Genomic DNA, 20,978 nt, shown 5'->3' on the forward strand with positions numbered 1-20,978 from the left:
ACCCATGAAGGGACTTTCGGGAGCACACTCAGGACTATGGTGAAAAAGGAATTATCTTCATATAAAAACTGGAAAGAATCTTTCTGTGAATCTGCTTTTTTCTATGTTTATTCTTCTCACATAGATGAAGCTTTCTTTACATTACGCAGCTTGGAAACTCTGTCGTGGATGGATCCACGAAGGATATTTGGGATCACATTTGGGCTTATGGACAAATAGGAAATATAGTCAGATAAAAACTGGAGAGAAGCTTTCTGAGAAACTGCTTGGTGACGTGTGCATTCCATTAAGGGAGTTTCAATGTTCTTCTCAAAAGGCACAGTTTGAACACTGTTCCTGTAAAACCAAAAGTGTGATACTTGGAGCACATTGAAGAAAATGGAACACTGTTCCTGTAAAACCAAAAGTGTGATACTTGGAGCACATTGAAGACAATGGCAAAAAGTGAAACGTCGCCCAATAAAAATCAGAAAGAAGCATTCGAAGAAAAGTGCTCTCTGACATGCCCATTCTTTTCACAGGGTTGAAGGTCCCTCTATATTTCCCAGTTTGAAAGTCGGCCTCTGAGGGTTCTGTGAAGGGATAGTAAGTGGCAACTGGAGGCCTGAGTCGAGCAAGGAAATGTCTCCCATCGAAAATTGGAGAGAAGCTTTCTGCGCTACTCATTTGTGATGTTTGTATTCATCACAAAGAGTTAAATTATTCCTTGGATTGAGCAGTTTGAAATCAGTGTTTCTGTGGAATCTGAGAAAGGACATTGGGAGATGCTCTTTAGAATATCCCGAAAAAGAAATTACCTCAGAGAGAAACTGCTTTCTGTGAACCTGCTCTGTGTCACCTGAATTCCGTTCACACACTTAAGCTTCTCTTTTCATTGAGCAGTATCATAACACTGTTTTTGTTTAGACTGAAAAGGGATATTCAGGAGCAATTTGATGGTTATGGTGAGAAAGGAAACGTCTTCAGATAGAAACTGGAGAGAAGCTTTCTGGGGAGCTGCTTTGTGACGTGTGCATTCCACTCGCAGAAATACACCTTTCTTCTCCTAGAGGATTCCGGAATCCCGTTTGGTGAAAAAGCTACCAAGAGACATTTGAGAGTATAGGGACGGCTATGGTGAAAAATGAAATATCCTCAGACAAAAACTGGAAAGAATATTTTTGTGAAACTGCTTCGTGTAAGATATATCTATTCATCTTGCATAGTTCAAACCTTTCTTATATTACGCAGTTTGGAAAGTCCGTCATGCACGGATTCGCGAAGGGACATTCAGGAGCACATTCTGACCTTCGGTGAAAGAGGAGATATCATCAGATAAAAACTGGAAAAAAGCTTTCTGAGAAAATACTTTGTGATGTATGCATTCCACTCAGGGAGTTAAATCTCTTTTCTCCCAAGGCAGGGTTTGAACACTGTTCCTGTGAAACCAACAATGTTATATTTCGGAGCACACTGAGGACTATGGCGAATAGAGAAATATACTGAAATAAAATGGAGGAAGAAGCCTTCCAAGAATCTTCTCTCTTTTACGTGCATTCACTTCACAGAATTTACGCTTACTCTATGTTGCCCAGTTTCAAAATTCTGTCTTTGAAGAATCTGTGAAGGGATATTTAATGACGCCCAGAGGCTTATGGTGACCAAGGAAATATCTTCCGATGAAACCTTCAGAGCAACTTTCTGAGGAACGGCTTTCGATGTGTGTATTCATCTCATAGATTTAATCAGTTCTTTGGATTAAGCAGATTGAAATCACTGTTTTTGTGGAATCTGGGGAAGGACATTTGGGAACGATCCTTAGAACATGAAGAAAGAAATATCCTCAGGTAAAATCCAGAAGGAAGCTTACTGTGAAACTAGTCTGTGTCGTCTTAATTCCTCTCATTTAGTTAAGCCTCTCCTTACATTGAGTAGTTTTATAACTCTGTGTGTGTTTAGCGTGTGATGGGACATTCAGGAGCACTTTGAGGCTTACGGTGAAAAAGGAAATATGTTCAGACCGAAACTGGAGAGAAGTTTTCCGAGGAACTGCTTTGTGATGTGTGCATTCCACTCACAGTGTTATACCTCTCTTCTCATACAGCATCAGTGAAATCCCTTTAAGAAACAGGTACCAAGTGATATTCAGGAGCATGTTGATGCCGATGATGAAAAGGCAAATAGCCTCAGACAAAACCAGGAAAGAAGCTTTCTAGGAAACTACTCTGTGATATGTGTAATCATTTAATGGAGATAAAGGTTTCCTTACATTACACAGCTTGAAAACTGTCATGGACAGATTCACGAAGGGACTTTCGTGAGCACACTCAGGACTATGGTGAAAAAGGAAATATCTTCAGATAAAAATTTGAAAGAAGCTTTCTGTGAATCTGCTTTTTTAAATGTTTATTCTTCTCACGTAGATGAAGCTTTCTTTACATCATGCAGCTTGTAAACTCCCTCGTGGATGCATCCACGAAGGGATATTTGGGATCACACTCGGGCCTATGGTCAAATAGGAAATATAGTCAGATAAAAACTGGAGAGAAGTTTTCTGAGAAACTGCTTGGTGATGTGTGCATTCCACTCAGGGTGGTGTTTTAATTATCTTCTCATAGGCACAGTGTGAACACTGTTCCTGTAAAACCAAAACAGTGATATTCAGAGCACATTGAAGACAATGGCTAAAAATGAAATGTCGTCCAATAAAAAACAGAAAGAAGCACTCGAAGAAACTGCTCTCTGACATGCCCATTCTTTTCACAGGGTTAAAGCTTACTCTACATTTCCCAGTTTGAAAGTCGGCCTCTGAGGGTTCTGCGAAGGGATAGTAAGTGGCAACCGTAGGCCTGTGTCGAGCAAGGAAATGTCTCCCACCGCAAATGGGAGAGAAGTTTTCTGGGCAACTCTTTTGTAATGTTTGTATTCATCTCAAAGAGTTAAATCATTCTTTGGATTGAGCTGTTTGGAATCACTGTTTCTGTGGAATCTGAGAAAGGACATTTGGATTCACTCTTTAGAATACCCTGAAAAAGAAATAACCTCAGAGAGAAACTAGAAGGAAGCTTTCTGTGAACCTGCTCTGTGTCACATGAATACACTCACACAGTTAAGCTTCTCTTTTCATTGAGTAGTCATAACACTGTTTTTGTTTAGACTGCGAAGGGATATTCAGCAGCGATTTGAGGTTCATGGTGAGAAAGGAAACGTCTTCAGATAGAAACTGGAGAGAAGCTTTCTGAGGAGCTGCTTTCTGACGTGTGCATTCCACTCACAGAAATATACCTTTCTTCTCCGAGAAGATTCCGGAATCCCTTTTGTTGAAAAAGCTACCAAGGGACATTCAGGGGTATAGGGATGGCTGTGGTCAAAAAGGAAATATCCTCAGACAGAAACTGGAAAGAAGATTTCTGTGAAACTCTGTTCCTGTAAAACTGAAAAAGAGATATTTTGCAGTGTATTGAAGACTACGGCCAAAATTGAAATATCCCGAAATAAAACCTAGAAAAATGTGTTCCAAAAAACTGCTCTCTGACGTGTACATTCATTTCGGAGTGTTAAAGCTTACACTAGGTCGCCCAGTTTGGAAACTCTGTCTTTGAGGGAATTGTGAAGGGATATTAAGTGACACCTGGAGGCTTGCATTGAGAAAGGAAATGTCTGCTGATGAAAACTAGAGAGAAACTTTCGGAGCAACTGCTTTGTGATGTGTGTATTCATCTCATAGATTGAAAGTGTTCTTTGGATTGAGCAGTTTTAAATCGCTGTTTCACTGATAACTGAGAAAGGACATTTGGGAACATGCTCAATAATACGCTGAAAAAGAAATACCATCCGATAAATGCCAGAAGAAAACTGCCTGTGAAACTTCTCTAGGTTGGTTAAATTCCACTGGCACAGTTAAGCTTCTGTTTTCATTGAGCAGTATTCTAACAATGTTTCAGGTTAATCGGCTAAGGGATACTGGGGAGCGATTTGGGGCTTCCGGTGAAAACGGAAATATCTTTAAATAGATACTGGAGTAAAATTTCCGAGGAGCGACATTGTGACGTATGCATTCTACTCACAGAGATGTACTTTTCTTCTCATAGAGGAATGAGAAATCCCATTTGGAGAAAAAGCGACCAGGGGACATTAGGGATTATAAGAAAGAATATGGTGAAAAAGGAACTATCCTCAGACAAAAACTGGAAAGAAGCTTTCTGTGAAACTGCTTTGTGATAGATATGCTATTCATTTCACATGGATAAAGCTTTTTATCTATTACACAGTTTTGAAAGTCTGCCATGGACGGATTGGTGAAGGGACTTTCGGCAGGACATGTGGGGGTATGATGAAAAGTATGATCTTCTGATACAAACTGGATAGAAGCTTCTGAGAAAGTGCTTGGAGATGTGTGCATTCCACTGAGGGATTTATACCTCTTTTCTCATAAGGCAGTGTTTGAACACTGTTCCTGTAAAACTGAAAAAGTGGTATTTTGCAGTCCATTGAAGACTATGGCAAAAAGTGAAATTTCCTGAAATAAAACACAGAAAGAAGAATTCCAAGAAACTGCGCTCTGACGTGTGCATTCATTTCAGACAGTTAATGTATACACTACGTTGCCCTGTTTGGAAACTCTTTCTTTGAAGCATCTGTGAAGGGATATTAAGTAGTGCCCGGAGGCTTGTGGTGAGAAATTAAACGCCTTCCGATGAAAACTGGACAGAATCTTTTGGAGTAACTGCTTTGTAATGTGTGTACACATCTCATAGAATTAAATCATTCTTTGGAATGAGCAGTTTGGACTCCCTGTTTCTGTGGAACCTGAGAAAGGACATTTGGGAACGCTCTTAAGAATATGAAGAAAAAGAAATACCCTCCAATAAAAAACAGAAGAAAACTTTCTGTGAAACTGCTCTTTGTCACGTGAAGTCCACTCACACAGTTAAGCTTCGGTTTTCATTTAGCAGTATTCTAACAATGTTTTCCTTTAGCCTGTGAAGTGATATGCTGGGGTGCTCTGAGGCTTTCAGTGAAAAAGGAAACATCTTCAGATACATACCGGAGAGAAGATTTCCGAGGAGCTGCTTTGGACATGTGCATTCCACTCACACGGTTATAAATTTTTTCTCCTAGAAGATTGGGGAATCCCCTTTAGAGAAAAAGCTACAAGGGGACATTCAGGAACATATGGACTGCTATGGTGAAAAAGGAAATATCATCAGACAAAAACTGAAAAGAAGCTTTCTATGAAACTGTGTTGTGGTAGATATGTCTATTCACCTCCCATAGATAAAACCTTTTTCTATTACGCAGTTTTGAAACTGCGTAATGGACAGAAATGCGAAGGGACATTAGGGAGCACATTCAGGCCTATGGGGAAATAGGAGATATCTTCACATAAAAACTGGAGGTAAGCTTTCTGAGAAACTGCTTTGTGATGTGTGCATTCCACTCAGGGAATTATACCTCTTTTCCCATGTGGCAGTTTTTGTACACTGTTCCTGTAAAACAGAAAAAGTGGTAATTTGCAGCGAATTGAAGACTTTCATGAAATGTGAAATATCCTGAATTAAAACCAGGAAAGAATCGTCTATGAAACTCCTCTCTGATGTGTGCGTTTATTTCAGAGAGTTAAAGCTTACACTATGTTGCCCAGTTTGGAAGCTCTGTCTTTGAGGAATTTGTGAGGGGATATTAAGTGGTTCCCCTGGGCTTGTGGTGACAAAGGAAATATCTTCTGATGAAAAGAAATACCCTCCAATATAAAAGAGAAGGAAACACTCTGTGATACTACTCTAGGTCACGTGAATTCCACTCGCACAGTTAAGCTGCGGTTTTCATTGAGCAGTATCCTAACACTGTTTTACGTGAGTCAGCTCAGGGATAATCAGGAGTGCTTTGAGGCTAATGGTGCAAACAGAAATATCTTCAGATAGATACTCGAGAGGAGATTAATAAAGAAATGTTTTGTGACATATGCATTTCCCACACAGAGTGAAACTTCTCTTGTCATAGGGGTTTATGGAATCCCATTGGGAGAAATAGCTACTGGGGACGTTCAGGAGTATATTTCCTGCTATCGTGAAAAAGGAAATATCCTCAGACAAAAACTGGAAAGAAATTTTCTGTGAAACTGCTTTGTGACACATATATCTATTCATCTCACATAAATGAAACTGTCTTTCTATTACACAGTTTAGAAACTGCATCATGGATGGATTCACGAAGGCACATTCGGGAGCACATACATGCTGGTGGGGAAACAGGAGACATCTTCAGATAAAAATTGGAGAAAAACTTTCTGAGAAACTGCTTTGTGATGTCTGCATTCCACTCAGGGTGTTATACCTCTTTTCTCATAAGACAGTGTTTGAACACTGTTCCTGTAAAAGTGAAAAAGAGATATTTTGCAGCATATTGAAGACTATGGCGAAAATTGAAATATCCGGAAATAAAACCCAGAAAAAAGACTTCCAAGAAACTGCTCTCTAACGTGTATATTCATTTCAGAGTGCTAAAGCTTACACTAAGTCGCCCAGGTTGGAAACTCTGTCTTTGAGGAAATTGTGAAGGGATATTAAGTGACACCTGGAGGCTTGCGGTGAGAAAGGAAACCTCTCCTGATGAAAACTGGAGAGAAACTCTTGGAGCAACTGATTTGTAATGGGTGTATTCATCTCATAGAGTTAAATCGATCCTTGGATTGAGCAGTTTTAAATTTCCATTTCTGTGATACCTGAGAAAGGATATTTGGGAATGCTCTTAATAATATGCTGAAAAAGAAATACCATCCGATAAACGCCAGAAGGAAACAGTCTGTGAAACATCTCTAGGTTGCTTGAATTCTACATGAACAGTTAAGCTTCTGTTTTCATTGAGCAGTATTCTAAGCTAAGGGATACTTGGGAGCGATTTGAGGCTTCCGGTGAAAACGGAAATATCTTTAGATAGATACTGGAGGAAGATTTCTCAGGAGCAGCTTTGTGACGTGTGCATTCTACTCAAAGAGATATACTTTTCTTTTCATAGAGGAATGGGAAATCCCATTTGGAGAAAAAGCGACCAGGGGACAGTCGGGAGTATAAAAAAAGCTATGTGAAAAATGAACTATCCTCTGACAAAAACTGGAAAGAAGCTTTCTGTGAAACTGCTTTGTGATAGAGATGTCTATTCATTTCACATGGATAAAAGTTTCTACTATGCAGTTTTGAAAGTCTGCCATGGACGGATTTGCAAAGGGGCGTTCGGCAGGCCATTCGAGGAATATATGGACTGCTAAAGTGAAAAAGGAAATATCATCAGACAAAAACTGGAAAGAAGCTTTCTGTGAAACTGTGTTGTGGTAGATATGTCTATTCACCTCCCATAGATAAAATTTTTTCTATTACGCAGTTTTGAAACTGCGTAATGGACAAAAACACACAGTGACATTAGGGAGCACATTCAGGCCTGTGGGGAAATAAGAGATATCTTCACTTAAAAACTGGTGAGAAGCTTTCTGAGAAACTGCTTTGTGATGTGTGTATTCCACTCAAGGATTTATACCTCTTTTCTCATAAGGCAGGTTTTGAACAGTGTTCCTGTAAAACTGAGAAGTTTGGAAGCTCTTTCTTTGAGGAATTTGTGAAGGGATATTAAGTGGTTACCCTAGGTTTGTGGTGAGTAAGGAAACGTCTTCTGATGAAAACTGCAGAGAAGCTTTCAGAGCAACTGCTTTGTGATGTGTGTAATCATCTCATAGAGTTAAATCGTTCTTTGGATTGAGCAGTTTGGTATCTCTGTTTCTGTGGAACCTGAGCAAGGACATTTGAAAACACTCTCAAGAATATGTGAAAAAGATACGCACCAATAAAAAAGAGAAGGAAACACTCTGTGATACTACTCTAGGTTGCGTGAATTCCACTCGCACAGTTAAGCTTCTGTCTTCATTGAGTAGTATGTTTTTTTTGTATGTGGTTAATGTAGATGGAGTCTCACTCCGTCGCCCAGACTGGAGTGCAGTGGCCGGATCTCAGCTCATTGCAAGCTCCGCCTCCTGGGTTTATGCCATTGTCCTGCCTCAGCCTCCCGAGTAGCTGGGACTACAGGCGCCCGCCAACTCGCCTGGCTAGTTTTTTGTATTTTTTAGTAGAGAAGGGGTTTCACTGGGTTAGCCAGGATGGTCTCGATCTCCTGACCTCATGATCCGCCCGTCTCAGCCTCCCAAAGTGCTGGGATTACAGGCTTGAGCCACCGTGCCCGGTCTATTGAGCAGTATTCTAATACTGTTTTTGTTTAGTATGTGAAGTGATTTGCTGGAGTGCTTTGAGGCTTTCGGTCAAAAAGGAAACATCTTCAGATACATATCGGAGAGAAGATTTCCGAGGAGCTGCTTTGTGACATGTGCATTCCACTCAAAGGGTTATACATTCTTTCTCCTAGAAGATTGAGGAATCCCGTTTGGAGAAAAAGCTACAAGGGGACATTCGGGAATATATGGACTGCTATGGTGAAAAAGGAAATATCATCAGACAAGAAATGGAAAGAAGCTTTCTGTGAAACTGCATTGTGGTAGATATGTCTATTCACCTCCCACAGATAAAACTTTTTTCTATAATGCAGTTTTGAAACAGCGTAAAGGATGGAAATGCGAAGGGATATTAGGGAGCACATTCAGGCCTCTGGGGAAATAGGAGATATCTTCACATAAAAACTGGAGGTAAGCTTTCTGAGAAACTGCTTTGTGATGTGTGCATTCCACTCAGGGAATTATACCTCTTCTCTCATAAGGCAGTTTTTGAACACTGTTCCTGTAAAACCGAAAAAGGGATATTTTGCAGGGAATTCAAGACTTTGGTGAAATGTGAAATATTCTGAATTAAAACCAGGAAAGAAGCGTTCTAAGAAACTCCTCTCTGACGTGTGCATTCATTTCAGAGAGTTAAAGCTTCCACTATGTTGCCCAGTTTGGAAGCTCTTTGAGGAATTTGTGAAGGGATATTAAGTGGTTCCCCTGAGCTTGTGGTGAGAAAGGAAACGTCTTTCGATGAAAACTACAGAGAAGCTTTCAGAGCAACTGCTTTGTGATGTGTGTAATCATCTCATATAGGTAAATCATTCTTTGGATTGAGCAGTTTCATATCTCTGTTTCTGCGGCACCTGAGCAAGGACATTTGGGAACGCTCTCAAGAATATGTTAAAAAGAAATATCCTCCAATAAAAAAGAGAAGGAAACACTCTGTGATACCACTCTAGGTCACGTGAATTTCACTCACACAGTTAAGCTTCTGTTTTCATTGACCACTATTCTAACACTCTTTTAGGTGAGTCAGCTAAGGGATACTCGGGAGCACTTTGAGGCTTATGGTGAAAATGAAAATATCTTCAGACAGATACTGGAGAGAAGATATCTGAGGATCTGCTTTGTGACGTGTGAATTCCACTCATAGAGTTATAGTTTTCTTCTCATAGAATGTTGCGGAATCCTGTTTGGAGAAAACGCTACCAGCGGACATTTGAGAGTATATGGACGGCTATGGTGAAAAAGGAAATATACTCTTAAAAAAACTGGAAAGATGATTTCTGTGAAACTGCGACATGATAGATATGTGTATTCATCTCACATAGAAAATATTTTCTTTATATTATGCGGTTTTGAAACTACGTCATGGCGTCATGGACAGATTTGCAAAGGGACATTTGGGAACACATTCAGGCATACGGTGTAAAAGGAGATATCATCAGAAAAAAACTGGAGAGAAGCTTTCTGAGAAACTGCATTGTGGTGTGTGCATTCCACTGAGGGAGTTATACCTCTTTCATCATAAGTCAGTATTTGAACAAGGTTCTTCTAAAAGTGAAAAAGTGATATTTTGCAGCACGTTGAAAACTATCGAGTAAAGTGCAATATCCTGGAACGAAACCCAGAAAGAAGCGTTCCAAGAAAATTCTCTCTAACGTTTGCATTCATTTCAGACAGTTAAAGCTTACACTCCATTGCGCAGTTTGGAAACTCTGTCTTTGATTAATCTTTGCGGTATTATTAAGAGGCACCCCTGGGCTTGTGGTGAGTAAGGAAATGACTTTTGATGAAAACTAGAGAGAAGGTTTCAGGACAGCTGCTTTGTGATGTGTGTATTCATCTCCTAGAGTTACATCATTCTCTGGATTGAGCAGTTTGACATCGCTGTTTCTGTGGAACCTGAGAAAGAATATTTGGGAACACTCTTAAGAATATGCTGAAAAAGAAATATTCTTCGATAAAAACCAGAAGGAATCATTCTGTGAAACCGCTCTAGGTCATATCATGTCCACTCGCACAGTTAAGCTTCTGTTTTCATTGAGCCGTATCCTAACACTGTTTACATCTGAGAGATAAGGGATAATCAGGAGCACTTTGAGGCTAACGGTGAATATGGAAATATCTTCAGATAGATACTCGAGAGAAGATTTATGAAGAAATGCTTTCTGACGTATGCATTTCCCACACAAAGTTAAACTTTTCTTCTCATAGGGGTTCATGGAATCCCGTTGGGAGAAATAGCCACCGGGGACATTCAGAAGTATATTTACTGCTATGGTAAAAAGGAAATATCCTTAGACAAAAACTGGAAAGAAACTTTCTGTGAAACTACTTGGTGAAAGATATGTCTATTCATCTCACAAAGATGAAACTGTCTTTCTATTATGCAGTTTTGAAACTGCATCATGGATGGATTCATGAAGGGACCTTCAGGAGCACATACAGGCTGGTGGGGAAACAGGAGATATCTTCAGATAATAATTGGAGAGAAACTTTCTGAGAAACTGCTTTGTGATGTCTGCATTACACTCAGGGAGTTATACCTCTTTTCTCACAAGGCAGTGTTTGAGCACTGATCCTGTAAAAGTGAAAAAGAAATATTTTGCAGTGTATTGAAGACTAAGACGAAAATTGAAATATCTGGAAATGAAACCCAGAAAAAAGTGTTCCAAGAAACGGCTGTCTGATGTGTACATTCGTTTCAGAGTGTTAAAGCTTACACTAAGTCGCCCAGTTTGGAACCTCTGTCTTTGAGGAAATTGTGAAGGGATATTAAGTGACACCCGGAGGCTTGCGATAAGAAAGGAAACGTCTTCCGATGAAAACTGGAGAGAAACTTTTGGAGGAACTGCTTTGTGATATGTCTATTCATCTCATAGAGTTAAATCATTCTTTGGATTGAGCAGTTTTAAATCACTGTTTCTGTGATACCTGAGAAGGGACATTCGGGAACGCTCTTAATAATATGCTGAGAAAGAAATACCATGCGATAAAAGCCAGAAGAAAACTGTCTCTGAAACTTCTCTAGGTCGCTTGAATTCCACTTGCACAGTTAAGCTTCTGTTTTCATTGAGCAGTATTCTAACAATGTTTTAGGTTAATCAGCTAAGGGATACTCGGGAGCGATTTGAGACTTCCAGTGAAAACGGAAATATCTTTAGATAAATACTGGAGGAAGACTTTCGAGGAGCAGCTTTGTGACGTGTGCATTCTGCTCAGAGAGATATACTTTTCTTCTCATAGAGGAATGAGAAATCCCGTTTGGAGAAAAAGTGACCAGGGGACATTCAGGAGTATATGAAAGGCTATGGTGAAAAAGGAACTATCCTCAGACAAAAACTGGAAAGAAGCTTTCTGTGAAACTGCGTTGTGGTAGATATGTCTATTCACATCCCATAGATAAAATTTTTTCTAATACACAGTCATCAAACTGCATAATGGGCACAAACGCGAAGGGACATTAGGGAGAACATTCAGTCCTATGGGGAAATAGGAGATATCTTCACATAAAAACTGTAGGAAGCTTTCTGAGAAACTGCTTTGTGGTGTGTTCATTCCACTCAGGGAATTATATCTGTTTTCTCATAAGGTAGTTTTTGAACACTGTTTATGTAAAACTGAAAAGTTTGAAAGCTCTGTTTTGAGGAATTTGTGAAGGGATATTAAGTGGTGCCCTGGGGTTGTAGTGAGAAAGGATACGTCTTCCGATGAAAACTGCAGAGAAACTTTCAGAGCAACTGCTTTGTGATGCGTGTAATCATCTCATAGAGTTAAATTATTCTTTGGATTGAGTAGTTTGATATCTCTGTTTCTGTGGAACCTCAGCAATGACATTTGGGAACACTCTCAAGAATATGTGGAAAAGAAATACCCTCCAATAAAAAGAGAACGAAACACTCTGTGATGCTGCTCTAGATCACGTGAATTCCACTCGCACAGCGAAGCTTCTGTTTTTATTGAGCAGTATTCTAACAATCATTTAGGTGAGTCAGCTAAGGGATACTCGGGAGCGCTTTGAGGCTTACGGTGAAAACGATAATATCTTCAGACAGATACTGGAGAGGATATATTTGAGGAGCTGCTTTGTGGTGAGTGAATTCCACTGATAGAATTATGGTTTCCTTCTCAAAGAGAATTGCGGAATCCGGTTTTGAGAAAACACTACCAGGGGACATTCGAGAGTATACGGACACCTATGGTGAAAAAAGAAATATACTCAGAAAAAAACTGGAAAGAAGCTTTCTGTGAAACTGCTATGTGATAGATACGTCTCTTCATCTCACATAGAGAAAATTTTCTTTATATTACTCAGTTTTGAAATGGCATCATGGACAGATTCGCGAAGCGACACGTGGGAGCACATTCAGGCGTATGGTGTAAAAGGAGATATCATCAGAAGAAAAGTGGAGAGAAGCTTTCTGAGAAACTTCTTTGTGGTGTGTGAATTTCACTGAGGGAGTTATACCTCTTTCATCATCAGGCAGTGTTTGAACAAGGTTCTTCTAAAAGTGAAAAAGTGATATTGTGCAGGGCATTGAAAACTATCGTGAAAAGTGCAACATCTTGAAATAAAACCCAGAAAGAAGCATTCCCAGAAACTGCTCTCTAATATGTGCATTCATTTCGAGAGTTAAAGCTTATACTACATTGGCAAGTTTGGAAGCTCTGTCTTTGAGGAATCTTTGAGGTGTTATTAAGAGGCGCCCCTCGGCTTGTGGTGAGTAAGGAAACGACTTCCATTGAAACTGGAGAGAATCTTTCGGAACAACTGCTTTGTTATGTGTGTATTCATCTCGTAGAGTTACATCATTCTTTGGATTGAGCAGTTTGAAATCACTGTTTCTGTGGAACCTGAGAAAGAACATTTGGGAACACTCTTAAGAATATGGTGAAAAAGAAATATCCTGCAATAAAAGCCAGAAGGAAACATTCTGTGAAACCACACTACATCATACCAAGACCACTCACACAATTAAGCTTCAATTTTCATTGAGCAGTATCCTAACACTGTTTTACGTGAGTCAGCTAAAGGATAATCGGGAGCTCTTTGAGGCTAATGGTGAAAATGGGAATATCTTCAGATAGATACTCGAGAGGAGATTTATGAAGAAATGCTTTCTGACGTATGCATTTCCCACCAAGAGTTAAACTTTTCTTCTCATAGGGGTTTGTGAAATCCTGTTGGGAGAAATAGCTACCGGGGACATTCAGGAGTATATCTACTGCTATCGTGGAAAAGGAAATGTCCTCAGAAAAAAGCTTGAAAGAAATTTTCTGTGAAACTGCTTTGTGATAGATATGTCTATTCATCTCACATAGATGAAACTGTCTTCTGTTACACAGTTTTGAAACTGCAACAAGGACGGTTTTGTGAAGGGACATTTGGGAGCACATACAGGCTGGTGGGGAAACAGGAGTTATCTTCAGATAAAAATTGGAGAGAATCTTTCTGAGAAACTGGTTTGTGATGTCTGCATTCCACTCAGGGAGTTATACCTCTTTTCTCACAAGGCATTGTTTGAGCACTGATCATGTAAAAGTGAAAAAGAGATATTTTGCAGCGTATTGAAGACTATGACGAAAATTGAAATATGCAGAAATAAAAGCCAGAAAAAAGCATTCCAAGAAACTGCTCTCTGACCTGTACATTCATTTCAGAGTGTTAAAGCTTACACTAAGTCGCCTAGTTTGGAAACTCTGTCTTTGAGGAAATTGTGAAGGGATATTAAGTTACACCTGGAGGCTTACGGTGAGAAAGGAAACGTCTTCCAATGAAAACCGGAGAGAAACTTTTGCAGCAACTGCTTTGTGATGTGTGTATTCATCTAATGGAGTTAAATCCTTCTCTGGATTGAGCAGTTTTAAATCACTGTTTCTATGATACCTGAGAAAGGACATTTGGGAAGGCTCTTAATAATATGCTGAAAAAGAAATACTATCCAATAAATGCCAGAATGAAACTGTCTGTCAAACTTCTCCAGGACACTTGAATTCCACTCGCACAGTTAAGCTTCTGTTTTCATTGAGCAGTATTCTAACAATGTATGTGGTTAATCAGCTAAGAGATACTCGACAGGGATTTGAGGCTTCCGATGAAAATGGAAATATCTTTAGATGGGTACTGGAGGAAGATTTCCAAGGAGCGGCTTTGTGATGTGTGCATTCTACTCACAGAGATATACTTTTCTTCTCATAGAGGAATGGGAAAACCTGTTTGGAGATAAAGCATCCAGGGGACATTCGGGAGTGTAAGAAAGGCTATGGTGAAAAAGGAACCGTCCTCAGAAAAAAACTGGAAAGAAGCTTTCTGTGAAACTGCTTTGTGATAGATATGTCTATTCATCTCACCTGGATAAAACTTTCTTTCTATTACATAGTTTTGAAAGTCTGCCATGGACGGATTTGTGAAGGGACGTTCGGCAGGCATTTGGGGGTACAGTGAAAAGGGAGTTATCTTCAGATAAAAACTGGAGAGAAGTGGTCTGAGAAAGTGCTTTGAGATGTGTGCAATCCACTCAGGGATTTATACCTGTTTTCTCATAAGGCAGTGTTTGAACACTGTTCCTGTAAAACCGAAAAAGTGATATTTTGCAGTGCATTGAAGACTGGGGAGAAAAGTGAAATATCCTGAAAGAAAACCCAGAAAGAAGGATTCCAAGAAACAGCTCTCTGAAGTGTGCATTCATTTCAGAGAGTTAAAGTTTACACTAGGTTGCCCCATTTGGAAACTCTGTCTTTGAAGAATCTGTGAAGGGACATTAAGTGGCGCCCGGAGGCTTGTGGTGAGAAAGGAAACGCCTTCCGATGAAAACTGGACAGAATCTTTTGGAGTAACTGCTTTGTAATGTGTGTATGCATCTCATAAAGTTAAATCATTCTTTGGATTGAGCAGTTTGAACTCATTGTTTCTGTGGAACCTCAAAAAGGACATTTGTGGAACGTTCTTAAGAATATGCTGAAAAATAATTACCCTCCAATAAAAAAAAAGAAGAAAACTTTTTGTTAAACTGGTCTTCACCACATGAAGTCCACTCTCACAGTTCAGCTTCTGTTTTCATTGAGTGGTATTCTAACACTGTTTTTGTTTAGTCTGTGAAGTGATATGCTGGAGCGCTGTGCGGCTTTTGGTGAAAAAGGAAACATTTTCAGAAACATACTGGAGAGAAGATTTCCAAGGAATTGCTTTGTGACATGTGCATTCCATTCACAGAGTTATACTTTTTTTCTCCTAGAAGATTGGGAAATCTCGTTTGGAGAAAAAGCTACAAGGGGACATTTGGGAATATATGGACTGCTGTGGTGAAAAAGGAAATATCATCAGACAAAAACTGGAAAGAAGCTTTCTGTGAAACTGCGTTGTGCTAGATATGTCTATTCACCTCCCATAGATAAATCTTTTTTCTATTACACAGTTTTGAAACTGCGTAATGGACGGACATGCGAAGGAACATTAGGGAGCACATTCAGGCCTGTGGGGAAATAGGAGATATCTTCACATAAAAAACTGGAGAGAAGCTTTCTGAGAAACTGCTTTGTGATGTGTGCATTCCACTCAGGGAATTATACCTCTTCTCTCATAAGACAGTTTTTGAACACTGTTCCTGTAAAACTGAAAAAGTGATATTTTGCTGAGAATTGAAGACTTTGGCGAAACGTGAAATGTCCTGAATTAAAACCAGGAAAGAAGTGTTCTAAGAAACTCCTCTCTGACGTGTGCATTCATTTCAGAGAGTTAAAGCTTCCACTACGTTGCCCAGTTTGGAAGCACTGTCTTGAGGAATTTGTGAAGGGATATTAAGTGGTTCTTCTGGTCTGTTGGTGAGAAAGAAAACGTCTTCCAATGAAAACTGCAGAGAAGCTTTCAGAGCAACTGCTTTGTGATGTGTGTAATCATCTCATAGAGTTAAATCATTCCTTGGATTGAGCAGTTTCATATCTCTGTTTCTGTGGAACTTGAGCAAGGACATTTGGGAGTGCTCTCAAGAATATGTGAAAAAGAAATACCCTCCAATAAAAAAAAGAAGGAAACACTCTGTGATACTGCTCTAGGTCACGTGAATTCCATTTGCACAATTAAGCTTCTGTTTTCATTGAGCAGTATTCTAACACTCTTTTAGGTGAGTCAGCTAAGGGATACTCAGGAGCGCTTTGAGGCTTATGGTGAAAACGAAAATACCTTCAGACAGATACTGGAGAGAAGATATGTGTGGAGCTGCTTTGTGACGTGTGAAATCCACTCATAGAGTTATAGTTTTCTTCTCATAGAGTATTGCGGAATCCCATTTGGAGAAAACGCTACCAGCGGACATTCGAGAGTATATGGACAGCTATGGTGAAAAAGGATATATACTCAGAAAAAAACTAGAAAGAAGCTTTCTGTGAAAGTGCTATGAGATAGATATGTCTATTCATCTCACATAGAGAAAATTTTCTTCATATTATGCAGTTTTGAAACTGCATCATGGACAGATTCCTGAAGGGACATTTGGAGCACATTCAGGCATACGATGTAAAAGGAGATATCGTCAGAAAAAAAACTGGAGAGAAGCTTTCTGAGAAACTGCTTTTAGGTGTGTGCATTCCACTGAGGTAGTTATACCTCTCTCTTCATAAGGCAGTGTTTGAACAAATTTCTTCTGAAAGTGAAAAAGTGAGATATTGCAGCGCATTGAAAGCTATGGCAAAAAGTGAAATATCATGAAATAAAACCCAGAAAGAAACGTTCCAAGAAACTGCTCTCTAACATGTGCATTCATTTCAGAGAGTTAAAGCTTACACTACAGTGCCCAGTTTGGAAGCTCTGTCTTTGAGGAACCTTTGAGGAGTTATTAAGAGACTCCCTGGGATTGTGGTGAGTAAGGAAACGACTTATGATGAAAACTGGAGAGAAGCTTTCGGAGCAGCTGCTTTGTGATGTGTGTATTCATCTCGTAGTTACATCATTCTTTGGATTGAGCAGTTTGATTTTGCTGTTTCTGTGAAACCTGAGAAAGAACATTTGGGAATGCTCTTAAGAATATGCTGAAAAAGAAACATCTTCCGATAAAAACCTGAAGGAAACATTCTGTGAAACTGCTCTAGGTCATATCAAGTCCACTCGCACAGTTAAGCTTCCGTTTTCATTGAGCAGTATCCTAACACTGTTTTACGTGAATCAGTTACGGGATAATCGGGAGTGCTCTGAGGCTAAGGGTGAAAATGGAAATATCTTCAGATAGATACTCAAGAGGAGATTTATGAAGAAATGCTTTGTAACGTAAGCATTTCCCACACAGAATTAAACATTTCTTCCTATAGGGATTTATGGAATCCCGTTGGAAGAAATAGCTACCAGAGACACTCAGGAGTATATTTACTGCTATGATGGAAAAGGAAATATCCTCAGACAAAAACTGGAAAGAAACTTTCTGTGAAACTGCTTGGTGACAGATATGTCTATTCATCTCACATAGATGAAACCGTCTTTCTATTTCTCCGTTTTGAAACTGCATCATGGACGGATTTGCGAAGGGACTTTTGGGAGCACATACAGGCTGGTGGGGAAACAGGAGATATCTTCAGATAATAATTGGAGAGAAACTTTCTGAGAAACTGCTTTGTGATGTCTGCATTACACTCAGGGAGTTATACTTCTCTTCTCACAAGGCAGTGTTTGAACACTGTTCCTGTAAAAGTGAAAAAGAGATATTTTGCAGCGTATTGAAGACTCTGGCGAAAATTGAAATATCTGGAAATGAAACCCAGAAAAATGTGCTCCAAGAAACTGCTCTCTGACGTATACATTCATTTCAGAGTGTTAAAGCTTACAGTAAGTTGCCCTGTTTGGAAACTCTGTCTTTGAGGAAATTGTGAAGGGATATTAAGTGACACCCCGAGGCTTGTGGTGAGAAAGGAAACGTATTCCGATGAAAACTGGAGAGAAGCTTTCGGAGGAACTGCTTTGAGATGTGTCTATTCATCTCATAGAGTTAAATAGTCCTTTGGATTGAGCAGTTTTAAATCACTGTTTCTGTGCTACCTGAGAAAGGACGTTTGGGAACTCTCTTAATAATATGCTGAAAAAGAAATACCATCCGATAAACTCCAGAAGGAAACTGTGAAACTTCTCTAGGTCGTTTGATTTCCACACACACAGTTAAGCTTCAGTTTTCATTGAGCAGTATTCCAACAATGTTTTAGGTTAATCAGCTAAGGGATACTCAGGAACTATTTGAGGCTTCCAGTGAAAACGGAAATATCTTTAGATAGATACTGGAGGAAGATTTCCAAGGAGCGGCTTTGTGACGTGTGCATTCTACTCACAGAGATATACTTTTCTTCTCATAGAGGAATGGGAAATTCCATTTGGAGAAAAAGCGACCAGGGGACATTCGGGAGTATAAAAAAGGCTGTGGTGAAAAAGGAACTATCCTCAGACAAAAACTGGAAAGAAAGCTTCTGTGAAACTGCTTTGTGATAGAGATGTCTATTCATTTCACATGGATAAAACTTTCTTTCTATTACGCAGTTTTGAAAGTCTGCCATGGACTGATTTGTGAAGGAACTTTCAGCAGGACATTTGGGGGTACACTGAAAAGGGAGTTACCTTCAGATAAAAACTAGAGAGAAGCTGGCTGAGACGGTGCTTTGAGATGTGTGCATTCCACAAAGGGAATTATACCTCCTTTCTCACAAGGCAGTTTTTGAATCCTGCTTCTGTAAAAGAGAAAAAGAGATATTTTGCAGCGTATTGAAGACTATGGCGAAAATTGAAATATGCCCAAATAAAACCCAGAAAAAAGCGTTCCAAGACACTGCTCTCTGACGTGTACATTCATTTCAGAGTGTTAAACCTTACACTAACTTGCCCAGTTTGGAAACTCTGTCTTTGAGGAAATTGTGAAGGGATATTAAGTGACACCGGAGGCTTGTGTTGAGAAAGGATACGTCTTCCGATGAAAACTGGAGAGAAGCTTTCGGAGTAACTGCTTTGTAATGGGTGTAATCATCTCATAGAGTTAAATTATTCTTTGGATTGAGAAGTTTGATATCTCTGTTTCTGTCGAAACTCAGTAATGACATTTGGGAACCCTCTCAAGAGTATGTGAAAAAGAAATACCCTCCAATAAAAAAAGAAGGAACCACTCTGTGATACTGCTCTAGATCATGTGAATTACACTCTCACAGTGAAGCTTCTGTTTTCTTTGAGCAGTATTCTAACACTCTTTTAGGTGAGTCAGCTAAGGGATATTCGGGAGCGCTTTGAGGCTTATCGTGAAAACGAATATAGAGAGAAGATATCTGAGGAGCTGCTTTGTGACGAGTGAATTCCTATCATAGAGTTATGGTTTCCTTCTCAAAGAGTACTGCGGAATCTTGTTTAGAGAAAACGCTACCAGGAGACATTTGATAGTATATGGACGGCTATGGAGAAAAATGAAATATACTCAGAAAAAAACTGGAAAAAAGCTTTCTCCGAATCTGCTATGTGATAGATATGTCTATTCGTCTCTCACAGAGAAAATTTTCTTTATATTATGCAGTTTTGAAACTGAGTCATGGACAAATTCGCAAAGGGACATTTGAGAGCACATTCAGGTGTACGGTGTAAAAGGAGATATCGTCAGAAAAAAATGGAGAGAAGCTTTCTAAGGAACTATTTTGAGGTGTGTGCATTTCACTGAGAGAGTTATACCTCTCTCATCATAAGGCAGTGTTTGAACAAGGTTCTTCTAAAAGTGAAAAAGTAATATTTTGCTGCGCACTGAAAACAGTCACAAAAAGTGAAACATCCTGAAATGAAACCCAGAAATAAGTGTTCAAAGGAACTGCTCTCTAAAGTGTGCATTCATGTCAGAGACTTAAAGCTTACACTACATTGCTCAGTTTGGAAGCTCTGTCTTTGAGGTATCCTTGAGGTGTTATGAAGAGTCTCCCTTGGGCTTGTGGTGAGTAAGGAAACAACTTCTGATGAAAACTTGAGAGAAGCTTGAGCAACTGCTTTGTGATGTGTGTATTCATCTGGTAGAGTTACATCATTCTTTGCATTTATCAGTTTGAAATCACTGTTTCTGTGGAACCTGAGAAAGAACATTTGGGAACGCTCTTAAGAATATGCTGAAAAAGAAATATCCTCCGATAAAAACGAGAAAGAAACATTCTCTGAAGCCGCTCTAGGACATATCAAGAGCACTCGCACAGTTAAGCTTCCATTTTCATTGAGCAGTATCCTAACACTGTTTTATGTAAGTCAGCTAAGGGATAATCGGGAGTGCTTAGAGGCTAACCGTGAAAACGGAAATGTCTTCAGATAGATACTCGAGAGGAGATTTATGAAGAAATGCTTTGTGACGTACGCAGTTCCCACACAGAGTAAGACATTTCTTCTCATAGTGGTTTATGGAATCCTGTTAGGAGAAATAGCTACTGGGAACATTCAGGAGTATATTTACTGCTATGGTGGAAAAGGAAATATCCTCAGACAAAAGCTGGAAAGAAACTTTCTGTGAAACTGCTTTGTGACAGATATGTCTATTCATCTCACATAGATGAAATCGTCTTTCTATTATGCAGTTTTGAAACTTCATCATGGACGCATTCGCGAAGGGACATTCAGGAGCACATACAGGCTGGTGGGGAAATAAGAGATATCTTCAGATAAAATTGGAGAGAAACTTTCTGAGAAACTGCTTTGTGATGTCTGCATTCCACTCAGAGAGTTATACCTCCTTTCTCACAAGGCAGTGGTTGA

Source organism: Piliocolobus tephrosceles, chromosome 7 (genome assembly GCF_002776525.5).
Source record: "Piliocolobus tephrosceles isolate RC106 chromosome 7, ASM277652v3, whole genome shotgun sequence".
Lineage (NCBI taxonomy): Eukaryota > Metazoa > Chordata > Mammalia > Primates > Cercopithecidae > Piliocolobus > Piliocolobus tephrosceles.